The sequence below is a fragment of the Watersipora subatra genome, chromosome 9 (assembly GCF_963576615.1).
Source record: "Watersipora subatra chromosome 9, tzWatSuba1.1, whole genome shotgun sequence".
Taxonomy (NCBI): Eukaryota; Metazoa; Bryozoa; class Gymnolaemata; order Cheilostomatida; family Watersiporidae; genus Watersipora; species Watersipora subatra.
This window is the reverse complement of record NC_088716.1, coordinates 24676325-24692330: the sequence shown is the minus strand read 5'-3', so window position 1 is coordinate 24692330 and position 16006 is coordinate 24676325.

The window sequence follows — 16006 nt, the reverse complement described above, 5'->3', positions numbered from 1 at the left end:
ATCATCTTGATGAAACTGAAATAAGCTGTATATTAACTTGATTAATTATATAGCGCAAACTACTGTATAACTCAAACTATTGTATAACTCAAACTATTGTACAACTCAAACTACTGTATAACTCAAACTACTGTACAACTCAAACTATTGTATAACTCAAACTATTGTACAACTCAAACTACTGTATAACTCAAACTATTGTACAACTCAAACTATTGTATAACTCAAACTATTGTACAACTCAAACTACTGTATAACTCAAACTATTGTACAACTCAAACTATTGTATAACTCAAACTATTGTACAACTCAAACTATTGTATAAACCAAACTATTGTATAACTCAAATCATTGTACAACTCAAACTATTGTACAACTCAAACTACTGTATAACTCAAACTATTGTATAACTCAAACTATTGTACAACTCAAACTATTGTATAACTCAAACTATTGTATAACTCAAACTATTGTATAACTCAAACTATTGTACAACTCAAACTACTGTATAACTCAAACTATTGTACAACTCAAACTATTGTATAACTCAAACTATTGTACAACTCAAACTATTGTATAAACCAAACTATTGTATAACTCAAATCATTGTACAACTCAAACTATTGTACAACTCAAACTACTGTATAACTCAAACTATTGTACAACTCAAACTATTGTATAAACCAAACTATTGTATAACTCAAATCATTGTATAACATGCACTACTGTATATTCCAGATTATCCCATAACTCAATGTATTAGATATCTAAAACTATTGTGAAACTGCCTTGCAACAGTTCTAAAGGAAATGGCGGACAGGCTTTGAAGACGGCCCCTCAGTGAGGGTCACCTAGCACACATGCAGAAATACTAAAAAAGATTTACTATTTGCTAACTTGTTCTCTCTGCATGTATTTTTGCAACTATTTTTTTAATGGAAATTTTCAGCATGCTCTCTGATTTCTCATGAATGGCACTAAAGAATTTATCGAAAGCAGTAAAATAGTCCCAACTGTAGGATTCACACTTGCTTTACAACGTGAGGCTACACACACAAAAATGTCTGCTTTTGGAAAAAAATCCTGCATAACACGGTGAATTTGACTAAAAATACCGGATAGCCTAGCTGTCTCCCTCTGCCATAATATCCGCAACTTTGAGAAAAGTTGTTTTTTCTTTCTATCCAACTAAATCTGTTATTTCTTGTAACTTCGATGAGTTGTGGGTCAAAAGTGAAAGTGTCACCAAGATATGTATAGCCATATTTTGGGTCAACCTTCTGTATAAAACGGCGTAGGGTTAACAGTAAAACAGTTGTAGGGTCAACAATAAGTATAAAATCAACTAAACATATGAATATACAGAACTAAATAATCATAAATTACTATATAATCCCTGAACCAGAATGCTGAAAAATGATAAGCATATCATATTGACTAAATAGAGACAGGAAGAGAAAGAAAAGAGGTAAAAAAATGGTCCCACAAGTATTAAGAAAACTGAAAATATAAAATTTTTTTTTAAAAATTGGAGTGTACAAAAGTTGAGCTGCTAAGAAATAAGAGAAAAAGTTACCTTGGTTACAATTAAAACAACCTTTTGCATAACAGATAGCACCGGAATGTCACTTCAAAGAGGAATGTGTAACAATAAGCTACTGTAATGGCTATGCAACCTTCAAACACAAACATACGCCAATTGATAAACCCGATTAATGTAAGGTAGAGAAAATTAAGCAGCGATATCAGGTTAATGACTACTAATTAGGCCATCTACTTAACCAAAGCAACAGTTTCTCATTGTAAGGTAAATAAAATTTTAAAACAGTCCGTTGGTCAGGATTCAGCGAATTTAGTTTTACTCCTAGTTTCAAGTTAAGAATAAAAGTGATTCTGTTGCATCGGCTTGACTAAACGTAATGATAAGCCTAAAGTATTATTCTTCGGAAGAACGTTCCTCTCGCAGGAGACGAGACGTCTCATTGGTTTGAGGTTGGATGGGAACCAGGCAATTTGAATTTGGAGGAGAGGTGGGGGTTAGTGGGCAATCATCAGGGCCATTAGTCCCGGTGCATCTGCCCTCCAGGCCTTTAAATAGAATTGTGAGAATAAGGGGTAATGATCTACTTACAAGTACAGTCAAACCTCCACCTACAAGTACAGTCAAACTTCTACATACAAGTACAGTCAAACCTCTACTTACAAGTACAGTCAAATCTCTGCCTACAAGTACAGTCAAACCTTTATTTACAAGTAAAGTTAAACTATCACTTACGAATGGTTCTACAAAGATTTTCAACATACAGCATAAAATTTGAACAAATATATTTCTCGACAACAGGGATCATTTGTAAAACATTAATTTCAAAGTTACTTTAAACTTTGTAGCTTTGTAAGTGAACATTAAAACTTCGTAAAAATTTCAAATCAATGTAAATAGTAGAAAAATATTTAAACTAAGTGAGTTTAAAATATAAAGTCTTAATTAAAATAAGTTCTGCTCCCATCAACATCTTCAAACCTGCACACCACTGAGCCCATATGTACAATAATAATAAAATAAACGAAAAAAACAACGAAAATTATTTTTATCAGCTATTAATTTGCTAATGTAGTTTTTTTGAATATCATTTGGTTTTCAGATAATTTAATTGCAATGTCAAATGACAAGCATGATTTATTAACTCTTCCGCAAACAAAATAATTTTTTCCAGAACATAATTACATATTTGTGTATGAATCGTCATAACTTATGAAGCACACGGACTATAACAATATTTTGATACCAAGTTAATCAACATAAAACTGTAGATCAGTTGATGCCATAAAAAGCATCATATATGTGTTGCACAATGAGCCTGACCACATTTCAGCCATTTTGGAAAAGGATGTGAGCACACCCAACTCAGATTTATCAATATTATTACAGTTTATGGCATTACATGTATTATTATCAGTAGAAATGAAAATAAGTACACTCAGTTAATTAATAACTACACTATCATTTTTCAACAAAAATCTTTCAAAATCCATATATATAAAAGTTGTGAAAAATCGCAACTGTATTGCGTCTGACATGACTGATCAATGCTGAAATAAAAGAGTTTTGCAAAGCGAAAATATATTACCCTACAGGATGAAAATATTCGTTGGGCATAAAAATTCGCGATTTCGCGAACAGTCAATCCCGCGAATAATTAAATACAGTGAATAATCAGTTCTATTTTTAATCACAAGAGAGAATAACTACTGCATCAAATTGAAAACTAGTCGCTAGCCTAGTTTTTAATGTAAATACTAAACGTAATTGAGTTCCAAAACATTTTTAAAATCATTGCCTGAGCTTTGAGCTAACACCATTGGCAATGCATAACATTTATTTACAAAATTATTCGAGGTTGTTACAAGATGTGCAGAATGGCGTCATCGCGAAAATAGCCGCGAGGCAGAAGTACTAAACGTAGCCGAGTTCCAAAACATCTTTAAAATCATCGCCAAGCTTCGAGCTTTATTGCCATTGCGTCAAACTTTATACAAAATTATTCAAAGTTTTTACAAGTTATTCGGCATGGCTTCAGCATAGCAAAAAAGCTCTCCTATAGTCTTTCTACATTAGAATCAACTTAATCAATCTCTAATACCAAAGTCAAGGACGATCATGATTCTGATCTGGACATTATGGTATGTATTTGATTTGCAGTGCAGATGCGTTTTTCCATAATCAGCTGCATTAGTTAATTCTTTTGTTTAAAAACTGATCGCTTTCATCAAATACTTCAGCTATTGATTTTGTACTTCCTCAACACTCGTTAATATTTTTTCTTTTTTGTGTTTACTGCAGATTGAGAATGAAACAACCTACTTCGATTACGAAAACTAGAGACAAGTAGTAATATTCATCAAGGCAGGAATATTGGCAGAGAGGCAACCAGTCAACCTAGACCCCTTCATCGACAACAACTCCTTGATATCGCTGTAGCAAACATGATTAAATTATATAATTTATTTCATGTATAGATATATTATGATTTATTACAACTTGAGTGTACAAATAAAATATTTCAAATACAAATAAAATTTTACAAACGATGAATGGAGTAAATACAAACAGTTTAGTCCATATGTCGGTTGTCTAGCAATAAAATTAAACTAGTACTCTTGATATGTGAATACTAGCGTGTAATGGTGCTTTCTGACTAGTTATTTTACTAATGGCAGATCTGTCGCTGTCACTGTCTTGGGTAGGTGTTGAAGGCGATTCTCTCGCTACTACATGGCTGGTAAGGAAGTTATCATCAGAACTCTCCTCGTGGCTTACTATTGCAAAGTTCTGCCGGTTGGCCAAAGATTTGTGCTCGTAAAGGCGTTTTTGTTCCTTTTGTAAAAACAGATATACTCTTCTCGTAAGTAGCTGCGGTCACTTCAACCTCAATTTCCAGACCTCCCTGAATGATTGGTGATCTTCTAAAAATGACATCTACCACCCTTGCAATCATTGTTCTTCGGTGTATGATGAAAAATCTCTCTCTCTCACACTAAAACAAATAATGAAGCAGTAGGGATGGAAAAAATATGGTAGTATCGCGTTTTACCGAAGAACCAAAGTAAAATTCAACTAATTTAGTAAATGTAAAAACTCATTACTTACCACAAGTTGTTGGCTTATCAAAGGCCTCCAAAGCGATGAATATTCGTGAAAACCTCTGGACGCAGCAAAAATTGTTTACCGTAGAATAGCATGATCGCCTCGCAGTTGTAAGCTAAATATAAACCGGAACACGCGGTGTGCGCATGCATAGTAATAACTATTACTAGCGGCAATAGAGTTAACTTTTCCTAGAGAGCGGCAGTTTTCAGCCGCGAATAAATTCATCCGCGAATATGCATGAAAAGACAATTTTCGCGAAATATAACTCCGGGAATAAATTCATCCTGTAGGGTAATAATAATAATAATAGTTAAAAATAATCTATATATGTAAATCTCAGTCTGTCGTTCAGTGTGTCTGGCTGTAGCTATTAAAATATAAAAATGAAAGATCCGCTTTGTGCTAGAACTGATCTCAAAACTTCCTGTTCACCAGGCAATAATTTGACCAATTAAGCTATACAAGATGCAATGGATTCTTTAAGCAATATGAGTCGTTATGTCAGCTAAAATATGCATTGCACTCCGTGTTAAGCAGCGTCACTAAAGCTTACTCTCACAGCTCTTATTTGTAAGTTTAGCAGTACAGATAGTAGCTTACTCAAATTATCAGTGGCAATGTGCCAGGCTAATGGCAAGTGGTAGGCAACTACAGTATCTGCCACTTTTTATAAACTGTTTTTTATTACACGTGCAATGCTGGGAATTAATTACTAACAATAGCTAAATAGATTTAAAACATTTTCTATTGGCTCAACACATGCTGCCAATTGTTTTCTTTCATTTAAAACCTGACATGATAGGCTAATTAATTAGATACTCACTAATCAGAAACTATTTGTATAAAGCCTGGCAAAGCTGCACCTACAAGAGTCATCTGGAACTGATCAGCATCTGGCAAGAGTCGCAGTACCCGACGAAAGAGTTAAAAAGCTAGGATAGTGTTTCAGATTTGCTACAAACAATATTATTGTCTCTAATTAAACTAACAAGCTTAGCTTTTCATCATAAGCAGGGATATTATCTATGACTTTCGCTAATATAAACAGTTTAGCTTCTAACAATGTTGTCTAACTTTGGGTAACTAGATAGAGAATGTAGAGGATAGAGAATGTATTTAAATATATATATATATACTGTATACATATATATTTAAATATATATATACTGTATACATATATATTTAAATATATATATACTGTATACATATATATTTAAATATATATATACTGTATACATATATATTTAAATATATATATATATATATACATATATATATATACATATATATATACATATATATATATATATATATATATACGTATACATATACATATATGTATACTGTAGGGTACATATATATATATATATACAGTATATGTATATACATACTGTAGGGTACATATATATATATATATATATATACATACAGTATATGTATATACATACTGTAGGGTACATATATATATATATATATATATATATATATATATATATATATATATATATATATATATATATATATACAGTATATGCATATACCTACTGTATATATATATATATATATTTAAATATATGTGTGAATATATTTACATGAATATATATAAACCTATTTTAACACTCTCAATGCGTTAGCTCGCTACATTGTTTGATGTGTCTCGTGCTGGTTACTGTAAATTCGACTACTTGCATGTGTACAAATTGTAGCAAGAATTACAATTTTTAATCACATTCTATAATTTGCTTTTCAAATAGTATAGTGAGCCCACTCCTTGGGGGTTGACTGGGCAATCAAAATATAAACCTGCACACGTGCATAAAAGAGGTACGACTCAACTTGCAAGGTAATTTCTTATTCAGGTTCAAGTAAGGTAGGCAGGTAGATAGTAAAAAAATGCATCAGCATCAACAGAAGACAACATACCAGAGGCTTGAATTGGTATTTTTGGAATGATTGTCAAAGTCAGTGGTGTTGTTGGTCTATTCTCTGATGGAGTGTTGTTTCCGGTTGGAGTGTTATGTCTGGCTGCTGCTTGACTTCCATGTGCATTACCATTTTCATATGCTGTATCCACCGGTGCAGAATTACCATCTCTGACTGCCTCACCATTACTTGGGGCTGGCTCATCTCTAATTTCCATTTCCATTTCAGGAGGCATCCCAGTTGCATTGCCTGTAGATGTAGCAGTTCTTGATGCGCGGCCATTCTCGTCATTATGGGCACTGAGCAAAGCTGCTCTAACGGTTTGTTACATGATGTTTAAATGGGCTGAACGCTTAGAAAAGTGAGCTCAAAAAGCGCAGCTTTATCACAAGCTAGCGTTGTTATCGCGCTTTTTTAAATATGCAATGTTAAATAGCTTATCTACCTTTCAGAAAATACTTAGATTATTTTTAAGGCTGAATTTAGATATTAACGGATTTTAAAACATCTATCTCTATTATTCTAAATCGGTCAAACATCCCTACGCAACTTCTGTTCCTAAAAAGCTAGGTTACGTCACGTATTTATGGGCGGAGCTTGTTGTGCCGATCGTGTTGTTTTCGTGACCGATATTAAAATGCTGTAAAAAAGCCTTCATTACTCTGAAAGTTAGTGAACTAATCTTTATTTTGAGTACAAAATCGGAATCAGCGTGTCTGATTTACCTAGTAAATACGATAAAAGTTGTACGCGACAGTTATGGTTTAACTTAAAGTTAGAATAACCAATGTCTTCACATTTAATGCTAGCTGAAGCATTAAGTGTGAAGCCATAAAAGATGGCAAGTGCAATAAGTGGGTGTACAATATATTCCATAGTATTCCATAGGATGAGGTAATTTTTGGAGAGGTTTTTTTTCTGAACACTTTAACTGCAATCAAGTTTTGTCGATTTTAATCTTGCAACATCCGGGCAGTCAGATCACATCAAACATCAAAAACAGTCACAATTTATAGAAAAATACCGACACTTTGTGAAAAATCTACTAAACAGAATGTAGCGGTGTTTACCTGCCCAACAAAATTTCTTTTTCCACTTTGCCAGCAGTACTAATGCGACTGCTATAATCGCAAACACGCAAAAAATGACGACCACGACCGCTATGGCCCAAGGTGGCAGTGATTGCTGGTACATCAAGGAAAAAGTTGTCCCCCTAACAAGGCTAGTCACACTCTGTACAGTAGCAGTGGTGGAACTCAGCTCTGCGCTCACTGTGACATCAGTAGGAATACAATCTCCATAATCGGAAAGGTAACCTATAAATATATATACCCATAATATATACACTGTATATAACCAAGCTACATGTAGAAGGTGGCATACAGTGGTGTGCTAAATAGCAATAATAGCAATGATGATAACAAATTGTAATAACAATAATCTGTCCACGATTGTGCAGCTACTATATCTCAGCGATCTTAAACAAAATATTATTATATTTATTAAAATATAATAATATTTTGTCTAAAATATATGGTAAATATGTAAATAAACTACACCACTTCGTTGGAAAACTAAAATTCTCATTTACGACAATTACATCGTTATTCATCGATGTCTAGTGGTCTGAAATGGCTGGCTAACAACAGATTTGGGTTCAGTTCCCAAGAAAAGGCCACTAATGGTGACAGGTAGTGACCGGTGGTGACAAGAATGGCATTCAACCTTAAATTGCTCTATGCAACTGAGCATGTCGCCAATCATCAAGGTTGCCTCCCTACTGGACTCGGAAATGGTCAGAAAAGCTCACATCATTGTTTGTATAAGCATGATCTTTGAAAGACACAGCCTCTGCTTGCAGTAAACTAAGCAGACATGACACTCAATCTTCACAGGACTGTTTATGTACTCCTTGTGAATCTATATTTATAAACCTTAAAGTTTGTCATTCAGTGTCTGTATGTCTGTCTGTCTGTCTGTCTAGCTACAGTGATGAAAATCTAGCAACCAAATAAAATCCATATCCTAAAGATTTGATCTCAGAACTTCCTGTTCACAATGTGGCAAGCTAACCCATTAAGCTATATAAAACGCAATGGATTCATTGGGCGGCATGGGTCATTATCTGGTTAAAAAAATGCATAGAAACTCTGCGCTACCTACCGCAATGTCACTAAAGCTTGCTCTCACGGCTGTATTAGTAAGTTTAGCAATACAGAGACTAGTTTACTCAAATTAGCCATTGGCAATGTGCCAGTCTAAGTGCAGGTGGCAGGCAACTCCATTACCTGCCACCGTTTATAAACAGTTTTTTAATACGCGTGCAGAGCCACGCATTCGGCTAGTACTGCATGCGACTTGAAACATGTGTTATTTCAGTAAAACTTTTAAAAGGCTTGAAATAAGTCTTTTAGTCGCTGGCTATTTTGTGAATACCCAGGATTTGGTTCGCTGGCTATGGTGTATATTCAGGTTTTGATTCGCTGGCTATGGTGAATACCCAGGTTTTGATTCGCTGGCTATGGTGAATATTCAGGTTTTGATTCGATGACTATGGTGAATACCCAGGTTTTGGTTCGCTGGCTATGGTGAATACCCAGGTTTTGGTTCGCTGGCTATGGTGAATATTCATTCAGGTTTTGGTTCGCTGGCTATGGCGAATATTCAGGTTTTGGTTCGCTGGCTATGGTGAATATTCAGGTTTTGGTTCGCTGGCTATGGTGAATATTCAGGTTTTGGTTCGCTGGCTATGGTGAATATTCAGGTTTTGGTTCGCTGACTATGGTGAATATTCAGGTTTCAAATTCAATGTAATAAGAATCAAAAGAGTTTTGTATGAAAAATTATACTGAGCGCAAATATGGAGAGAAAATTGGCAAAAAATACAATTTTTTTATCGCAGTAGCAAACCTTTTTTTTTTTACAAATTTCTATAAAAATCATGACATTAAGCCTGGTTCACACTATATCGCCATATGTTGTCATGGTCTTCTCATCAATCATTCACCAACTATGTGCGCAATAAAGTGATGACATCACCGATGATGACATCACCGATGCATAAGGAGAGATTGCAGCTGTCAAACCTTTTCGACAGTTCGATGAAAACCCATGAACATTTGATGAACAGCTTGCGCAATGTCAGTGTGCAAAACGGTGATTGGTTGTCGCAAAATGCTTGATCTATACTTTCTTCCATGACAGTTGCAGCAGGATTAGTATTTCATAATTTTGACTGCATTGTAGAATGTGAACACTATGCAGCGGACTATTCGCAGATGCAAACATGGATGGATTGTGTGAACATCGTTACTATAGACCAGTGGTTCTTAACCTTTTTCAGTGTATTTCCCACTTTTACAAACCATACTTCGAGATTTCCCCCTCTCTAGCAGCCAAAAATTGTGGTATTTTTGCCACTCTCAGATTGCAGGAGGAGGCTTTTCAGATAGCATTTTGCCATACAGTCAAAATAAATCAATTATTAATTAAACTGTGATAGAAATCATATTTTATGGATAGTTTGTCATGATATACTTTTTATTTATGGAAAAATAAAGTTCAAGATAAACACAAGAATAAAGTAATTTAATTGTCCAAAAAGCTGCTTGATACATCACAAGGCTTGGTTTCCGTATTAATACAGTTTTACCCACAAAAAAACATGTATCTGCACCATTCTCAATCTGAGGTGGGAAATTCTCAATCTGAAGCTTGAGAATTTCCCACCTCAGATCCTCAAATTTCCCACTGGTTAAGAAACCCTGCTATAGACGATCACGGAACTATTGTGGAATTAACTCCCACATAGTCATATAAGGTCATATAGTCATAGTCACATAGTCATTTAGTGATATAACGTGAACCAGGCTTTAGGATAACCAAATCTCATCAGACTTGCACAGCACCTACCTTGTCTCGCTACTCACCTCCACACAAATCATTACATTTCCCTTCATCCAATGACATTGTTCTGACATTGTTGCAAATGGTAGAACAACTCCGATACTCATTAAAATGCGGGACAAAATAGCATCCTTTTGTAGGACCACTGTCTTTGCAATACTGCTTTGTGTACTCGCTATATTTGCTAGTACATACCCACCTAAAATTTAAGTGAGAAAAGCTTTTCAACGACTATTATACCACCACAAAACATTGTGAATTTCACATGGAGTATAAACCAAGGTTGATTTCTTACAAATCTATCAATCTATTTGGAATCATTGGTAGAATCCTCAATATCAAAACAACATATTGAGGATATATAACATCTAGCATCATTTGACTAAATTTAGCCTAAACAAGTACTACTGTTACTGACAGCGGGAATTTTGCTCAAAGTATCTAAGGAAAAAACAATAAATATATCTATTGATGAGTAGAAAAGTAAGCTATGCCTGTTTTATAAATATATATTAACTCTATTTATACCGGTCAATGCAGTTTAGGTCATTGCAAATCAGACTTATAGACAAAAAAATAAAAAGGAGAGATAATTGCAGAATTTATAGATTAGATGTAGCCAAATATTGTGCAACATTTCAGAAGGTCAATAGCTCCTCATTGCCCACTAGCCCAAATACTTTTATTGCAAGTATGTCAGGAGGGAAAAATCATAATAAAACACTGTCTTATGTTTTCTGTGAGAACCGCATTTTGCCAGTGCAGTAAGACAAGTTTTATATGTGTGCTTTCAATTCAGTCATTTCCAAGTTACAGGTGGTTTTTTGCTGTGCTATATTAAGCTATTTTGCGACATAAAAACATTTTGTAACCGTTTTTTAAAAGACTTCAAGCTAAAATTGTTCTATAAATTCTGGAAAACTTTAGCAATTTTCATATCTATATTAATAAATCCCACAATCTCATTGTCTGTGTCAGTTAGTCTATGTAAACACTGCCTTTTCACATTTTTGGCTTATTTCGTCCAAACTTCCCATGGATATTCTCCAAGCTTTTTGCAGAGTCATGAAAAAAGTTGGGCTTCAAAACTCTGTCTGGTTCAGAAGAACCAGACAGAGTTTTGAAGTCAAATTGCCAACAAGAGATGCCAAGAGATGGGTGTTTAAGGGAACCAGCCTCTTAAACACCCATCTGATTAGAAACGTGAGAGCGTGTCTTCGCATGCATCAAGGACAATTGCTGTCAATGAATTGTCATTTAGGATTGAGGATTGTCAAAACCATCAAGGATTGTTGTCATGAAAGCAGTGTAGCATTCATGATAAAAATCTAGACGCATTCTGCCAACCATCGGATTGAAAAGCAACAAACTCTCGGCTATGTTTACTGCTGGTTGTAAAATAATTGATAGCTTTAATAGGCCTCCTAATAAATATCTTTCATTGAAATAATAATGCCTTTTAGCGCTAAATAAATGAAGAAATCTTTGTGTAATGCCGCTACAATGACCTCAAATATTGAAGTATTTATGTAAAAAGAATTGAAATAAGAATTGACTTACTCTTTGACCCCTATACATCCTCCAGTTAAACTTTGAATGATAAGACAGATGACAAGTCCAGCAGGGAACCTCATGTTCTTATTCATATCTACAACAGTCCCCACACCAGACTCTACTTAATAGGGTAACACTTCAGGTATTCCTTTATGTTACAAGGTGAGAAACCCAAGCTTGAACAGCTGAGAAACAGCTTTTGAATATTAAAATCTGACTTCCCCCCATCATGTGCCTTTCCTTCTCATACCAGAGTATATTTGATTAAGATTTAAGTTTAGCTGATTTTTACCATTACAACCACAGAAATTGTGATGATTTCAACCATAACACCTACAAAGGTTGAGATGATTTTTACTATAACACCCAAAGAAGTGTTGATTTTTACCCCAACATCCACAGAGGTTGAGATTTTTTTTTACTGTAACAACCACAGAAGTGTAGATGATTTTTACCATAACAGCTGCAGAATTTCATAAAAAAACATGAAGGGACAACAAAGAACAACTGCTTTTGGAAAACGCAGTTGATAAAACAGTTTAAAAAGCAGGAAAAACAACTGCTTTTGGGGAAGCTGTCGACAAACTCTAAAAGTATGACTTAGATCTGTTGGTTACTGTTAGGTCTGGCAAAGCCGTCTTAAATAGATATTCTATAAGCAAAGCATTTACAGAAGATCATCTCAATCATTTGCACCAAAAAATAAACATTTGTCGTTCAGCATGGGTATCCTACCCTAAAGAACAAACAACAATATTAAACAACTGACACCATATGACAGTCATGAAACAAGCTCTAGAGTCTAGAGTGAAAGTTCATGTTTTATCCAATTCAGATGAACAAAGATCAAGGTCGAGAACAATGCAACTATGTTGCCAACCAAATCCAAGCGAAGAACTTCAAGCTACTCAGTGCAGTTATAACTGTACATACTGAATAATCGGTAAATCAACAGGCTATCTTCTTATGAAAGCCACTGAAGGTGCTTCGAAATATTATAAAATTAAAAGCCAAAGAAAACCTTTAAATATCTTTGATAAAGATATTTAAAATAGAGACTGCTACTAGGAGCTAAATCAAAGTTTCAGCCTTTTAATCCAAAGAAGCAATTAGTCCACTAATTTGAAAAAGGCAAATTGCTATCCCATTTTTCTAGTTGGAGAACTGTTACAACTAACCCAAGTTGTTTAGCAGGACAAGTAGTACCCGATACATCATTAAAAAAAAGTTGAAGACATGATATTCAGCAAGTACGGATTGGTTACAAACTCAACCACTCAAAAACTGACAACTGATCAGGAGTAATCAATGTGAGGTCCGGTAACTTGAGAATAAAAAGAAAATTCCTACCAGAAAAACCAGCTCAGCATATTGAGGTCAATAAGAGTTGATCATTTCCCTGGGCCCACATATAGCAACTAGGGCCAAATATAGTTACTGGATCTGCATATGGTAACGGGGCCCACATATGGTAACTGACCCCCACATATACATGTAGTAACTGCGCCCACATATAGTAATTGGGATTACATATAGTAACAGACCTCCACATATACATAGTAACCAGGCTCGCATATAGTAACAAAGCCTATCTATATTAACTGAGCATATATATAGTAACAGAAAAAAACATCATGATTTGATTTGAGCGATAGTGTGCATGGGCCTTAAAGCTGTTACTGAACATTGAGAATTTGCTCATTTAGCTTCACCTAGTAAAAATTGTTTAATGATCTTTCTTACATTTTGCAGTTGATAGTATTCCTACTCCAATTTACAGTGGAGCCGTTAACGTGTTTCGCAAACAACACAAGTTCATATCTTGTGTTGATATGATATCTTTTTTTGTTCTCCTTGTTGTCAAGCCAACGAGGAAAACAACAACATCATAACTCATCCGTGCTTTTTAGAAAATATCAAGAGTTTTTGTGTTAACCTAAAGCAGCCTTTTCTGCCAATCTTCAGCCACAGAGTTTCATATTTTAACGGTTTTTCAGCTGATTTTTCGATCTGGAATTGTACAATTAGTATGCGATCATTTGAGTCGTTTTTATTAAGGAAAGTTATAACAGCTGAAGAGTCATGAAGAAAAGTCAATGTCAATAAAAGTAATGACGTGATGCCTAATAACAATGTTATTATGACCTAAACTTCTATTTGTGAAACTGTATAGAACCACATATTTGTCAGGTTTATATTTGGCAATTGATACTTGATTGATTTGCTGATTGTGAGTCCAATACTAATTACTGACTGTTGCACTGCCAGGTTTTGCAGTGCAAGTCCTTCTTGCATTGCAGAAAGGCTGCATGACAAAGTTTCTACAACACTGGACACTCTTAATCAGGCCCTCAACTTGTGTTATATTTAAACTAAGTGAAGTCATAATTTTTCCTTAATAAACTTAATCTGATTTTTAAGCGCATTTAAAGGATCATCTCAGGATGTGTTAGCTTTCTCAGCTAATAATATAACTTGAGTGTCAGATAATTTTAACCTGCATTCTTTGCACACACACACGCACGCACACACATACTTTTGCTAAGCTCACTATATAGCTTGGCTGATATACGACTGTCACAGTCTGGATGAACCCACCTGTTACAAAAGTCATCATATAAAGCTTTCGAAATTTGCTCCACATATCTTGATCAGCCCGCCAATCAAGTTACTTTTGAGGAGTGACCAGTTGCAGGACTAGCAGCTAAAATGACTTTAAAATATTTGCGGTATTTCTAGCCGAAGTCGTCTTGAAACAAGTCAAAGAACCAGATCTGCCTGACCCATCAGTCATAGTCAGACTATAATAAGTACACAACAACAACAAAAAGATTGCACGATTTGTGGAGTGAATGAAAGATATTATTATTCAACCACCAAAAACTTCCACAGACCCAGAAAAACTCTTGGAACGGAAGTTTGAGATCTAAACGAAAAACACCAATAAAGGGTGCAAAGTTAAAACACTATTCGCAATCCACAAACTACACATTTGGCAATTAGATCCAAGAAAATAGCGGCACCAGAAGCGCCCAAGCCACTTCAATAGCAAAAGCTCAACAGAGATATTGGCGGTTAGTAGTTAATATAGTGTTATATAATAATACTGAATAAGTCACAATAAACAGTAAATAACCAACTCTAGCAAAACAATGTAACAAGCCTCGAGTTCAAGAGCGCACGAAAACACATCCGCACACTTCTATGTGCATACTTCCACACTCAATAATAAACCCAATAGACTCTACTCTAACAACAATGAGACATTATTATTGTTCTTCTACTAGTTCCCAATCCCCATCATTTATAACTTGTGTTGTATTGTGTTACCTACTTAATGTTTTCTTTAACTATCTTTTGTTTGGTGTTTAATGTGCTTTCATTTTTTATAAATAGCCTATTGTTGTGACAGAATTCTGGTTATGGGCTATCAATAAAGTTCACAGCACCGATGATATTGACAATCTATGATACTAACGAACTAACAAACACCAATGATATACAGCCTCCCATGGGGCCTGTATATCATTGCAAACACCGACAAGCACATTGGCCTAACATTATAAACAACTAATAATTAAAGTGAGCCACTACTACTGAAATACAACAGTTATTGTACTCTTATAAACAAATAATAGCTACAATAATAATAATCCAAAGCATGCAGCTGCATAATGAGGTACTGTCTCTATCTGAAACGAACAAAAGCTCTCGCGTCTTTCGTTCATTAATTATTACATAATTTGTTTAAAATCTCTCTTCTTTTTTTCTCATATTCTACCGCACAAATACAGTGTTAATCAGCACGCTATTAGTCGATATTTAATTAAGAGTAGATGTTAAATGATACCTGCATATCTGATAGAAATGTATCTACCCTGCCATAACCTCTAAGATTAGACAGCGCTATGAAGAAAGAATTTTTATTCCTTCAGATTCGCTTTGATTTTTCCAAACACGCGGAGTAAAGTTGCG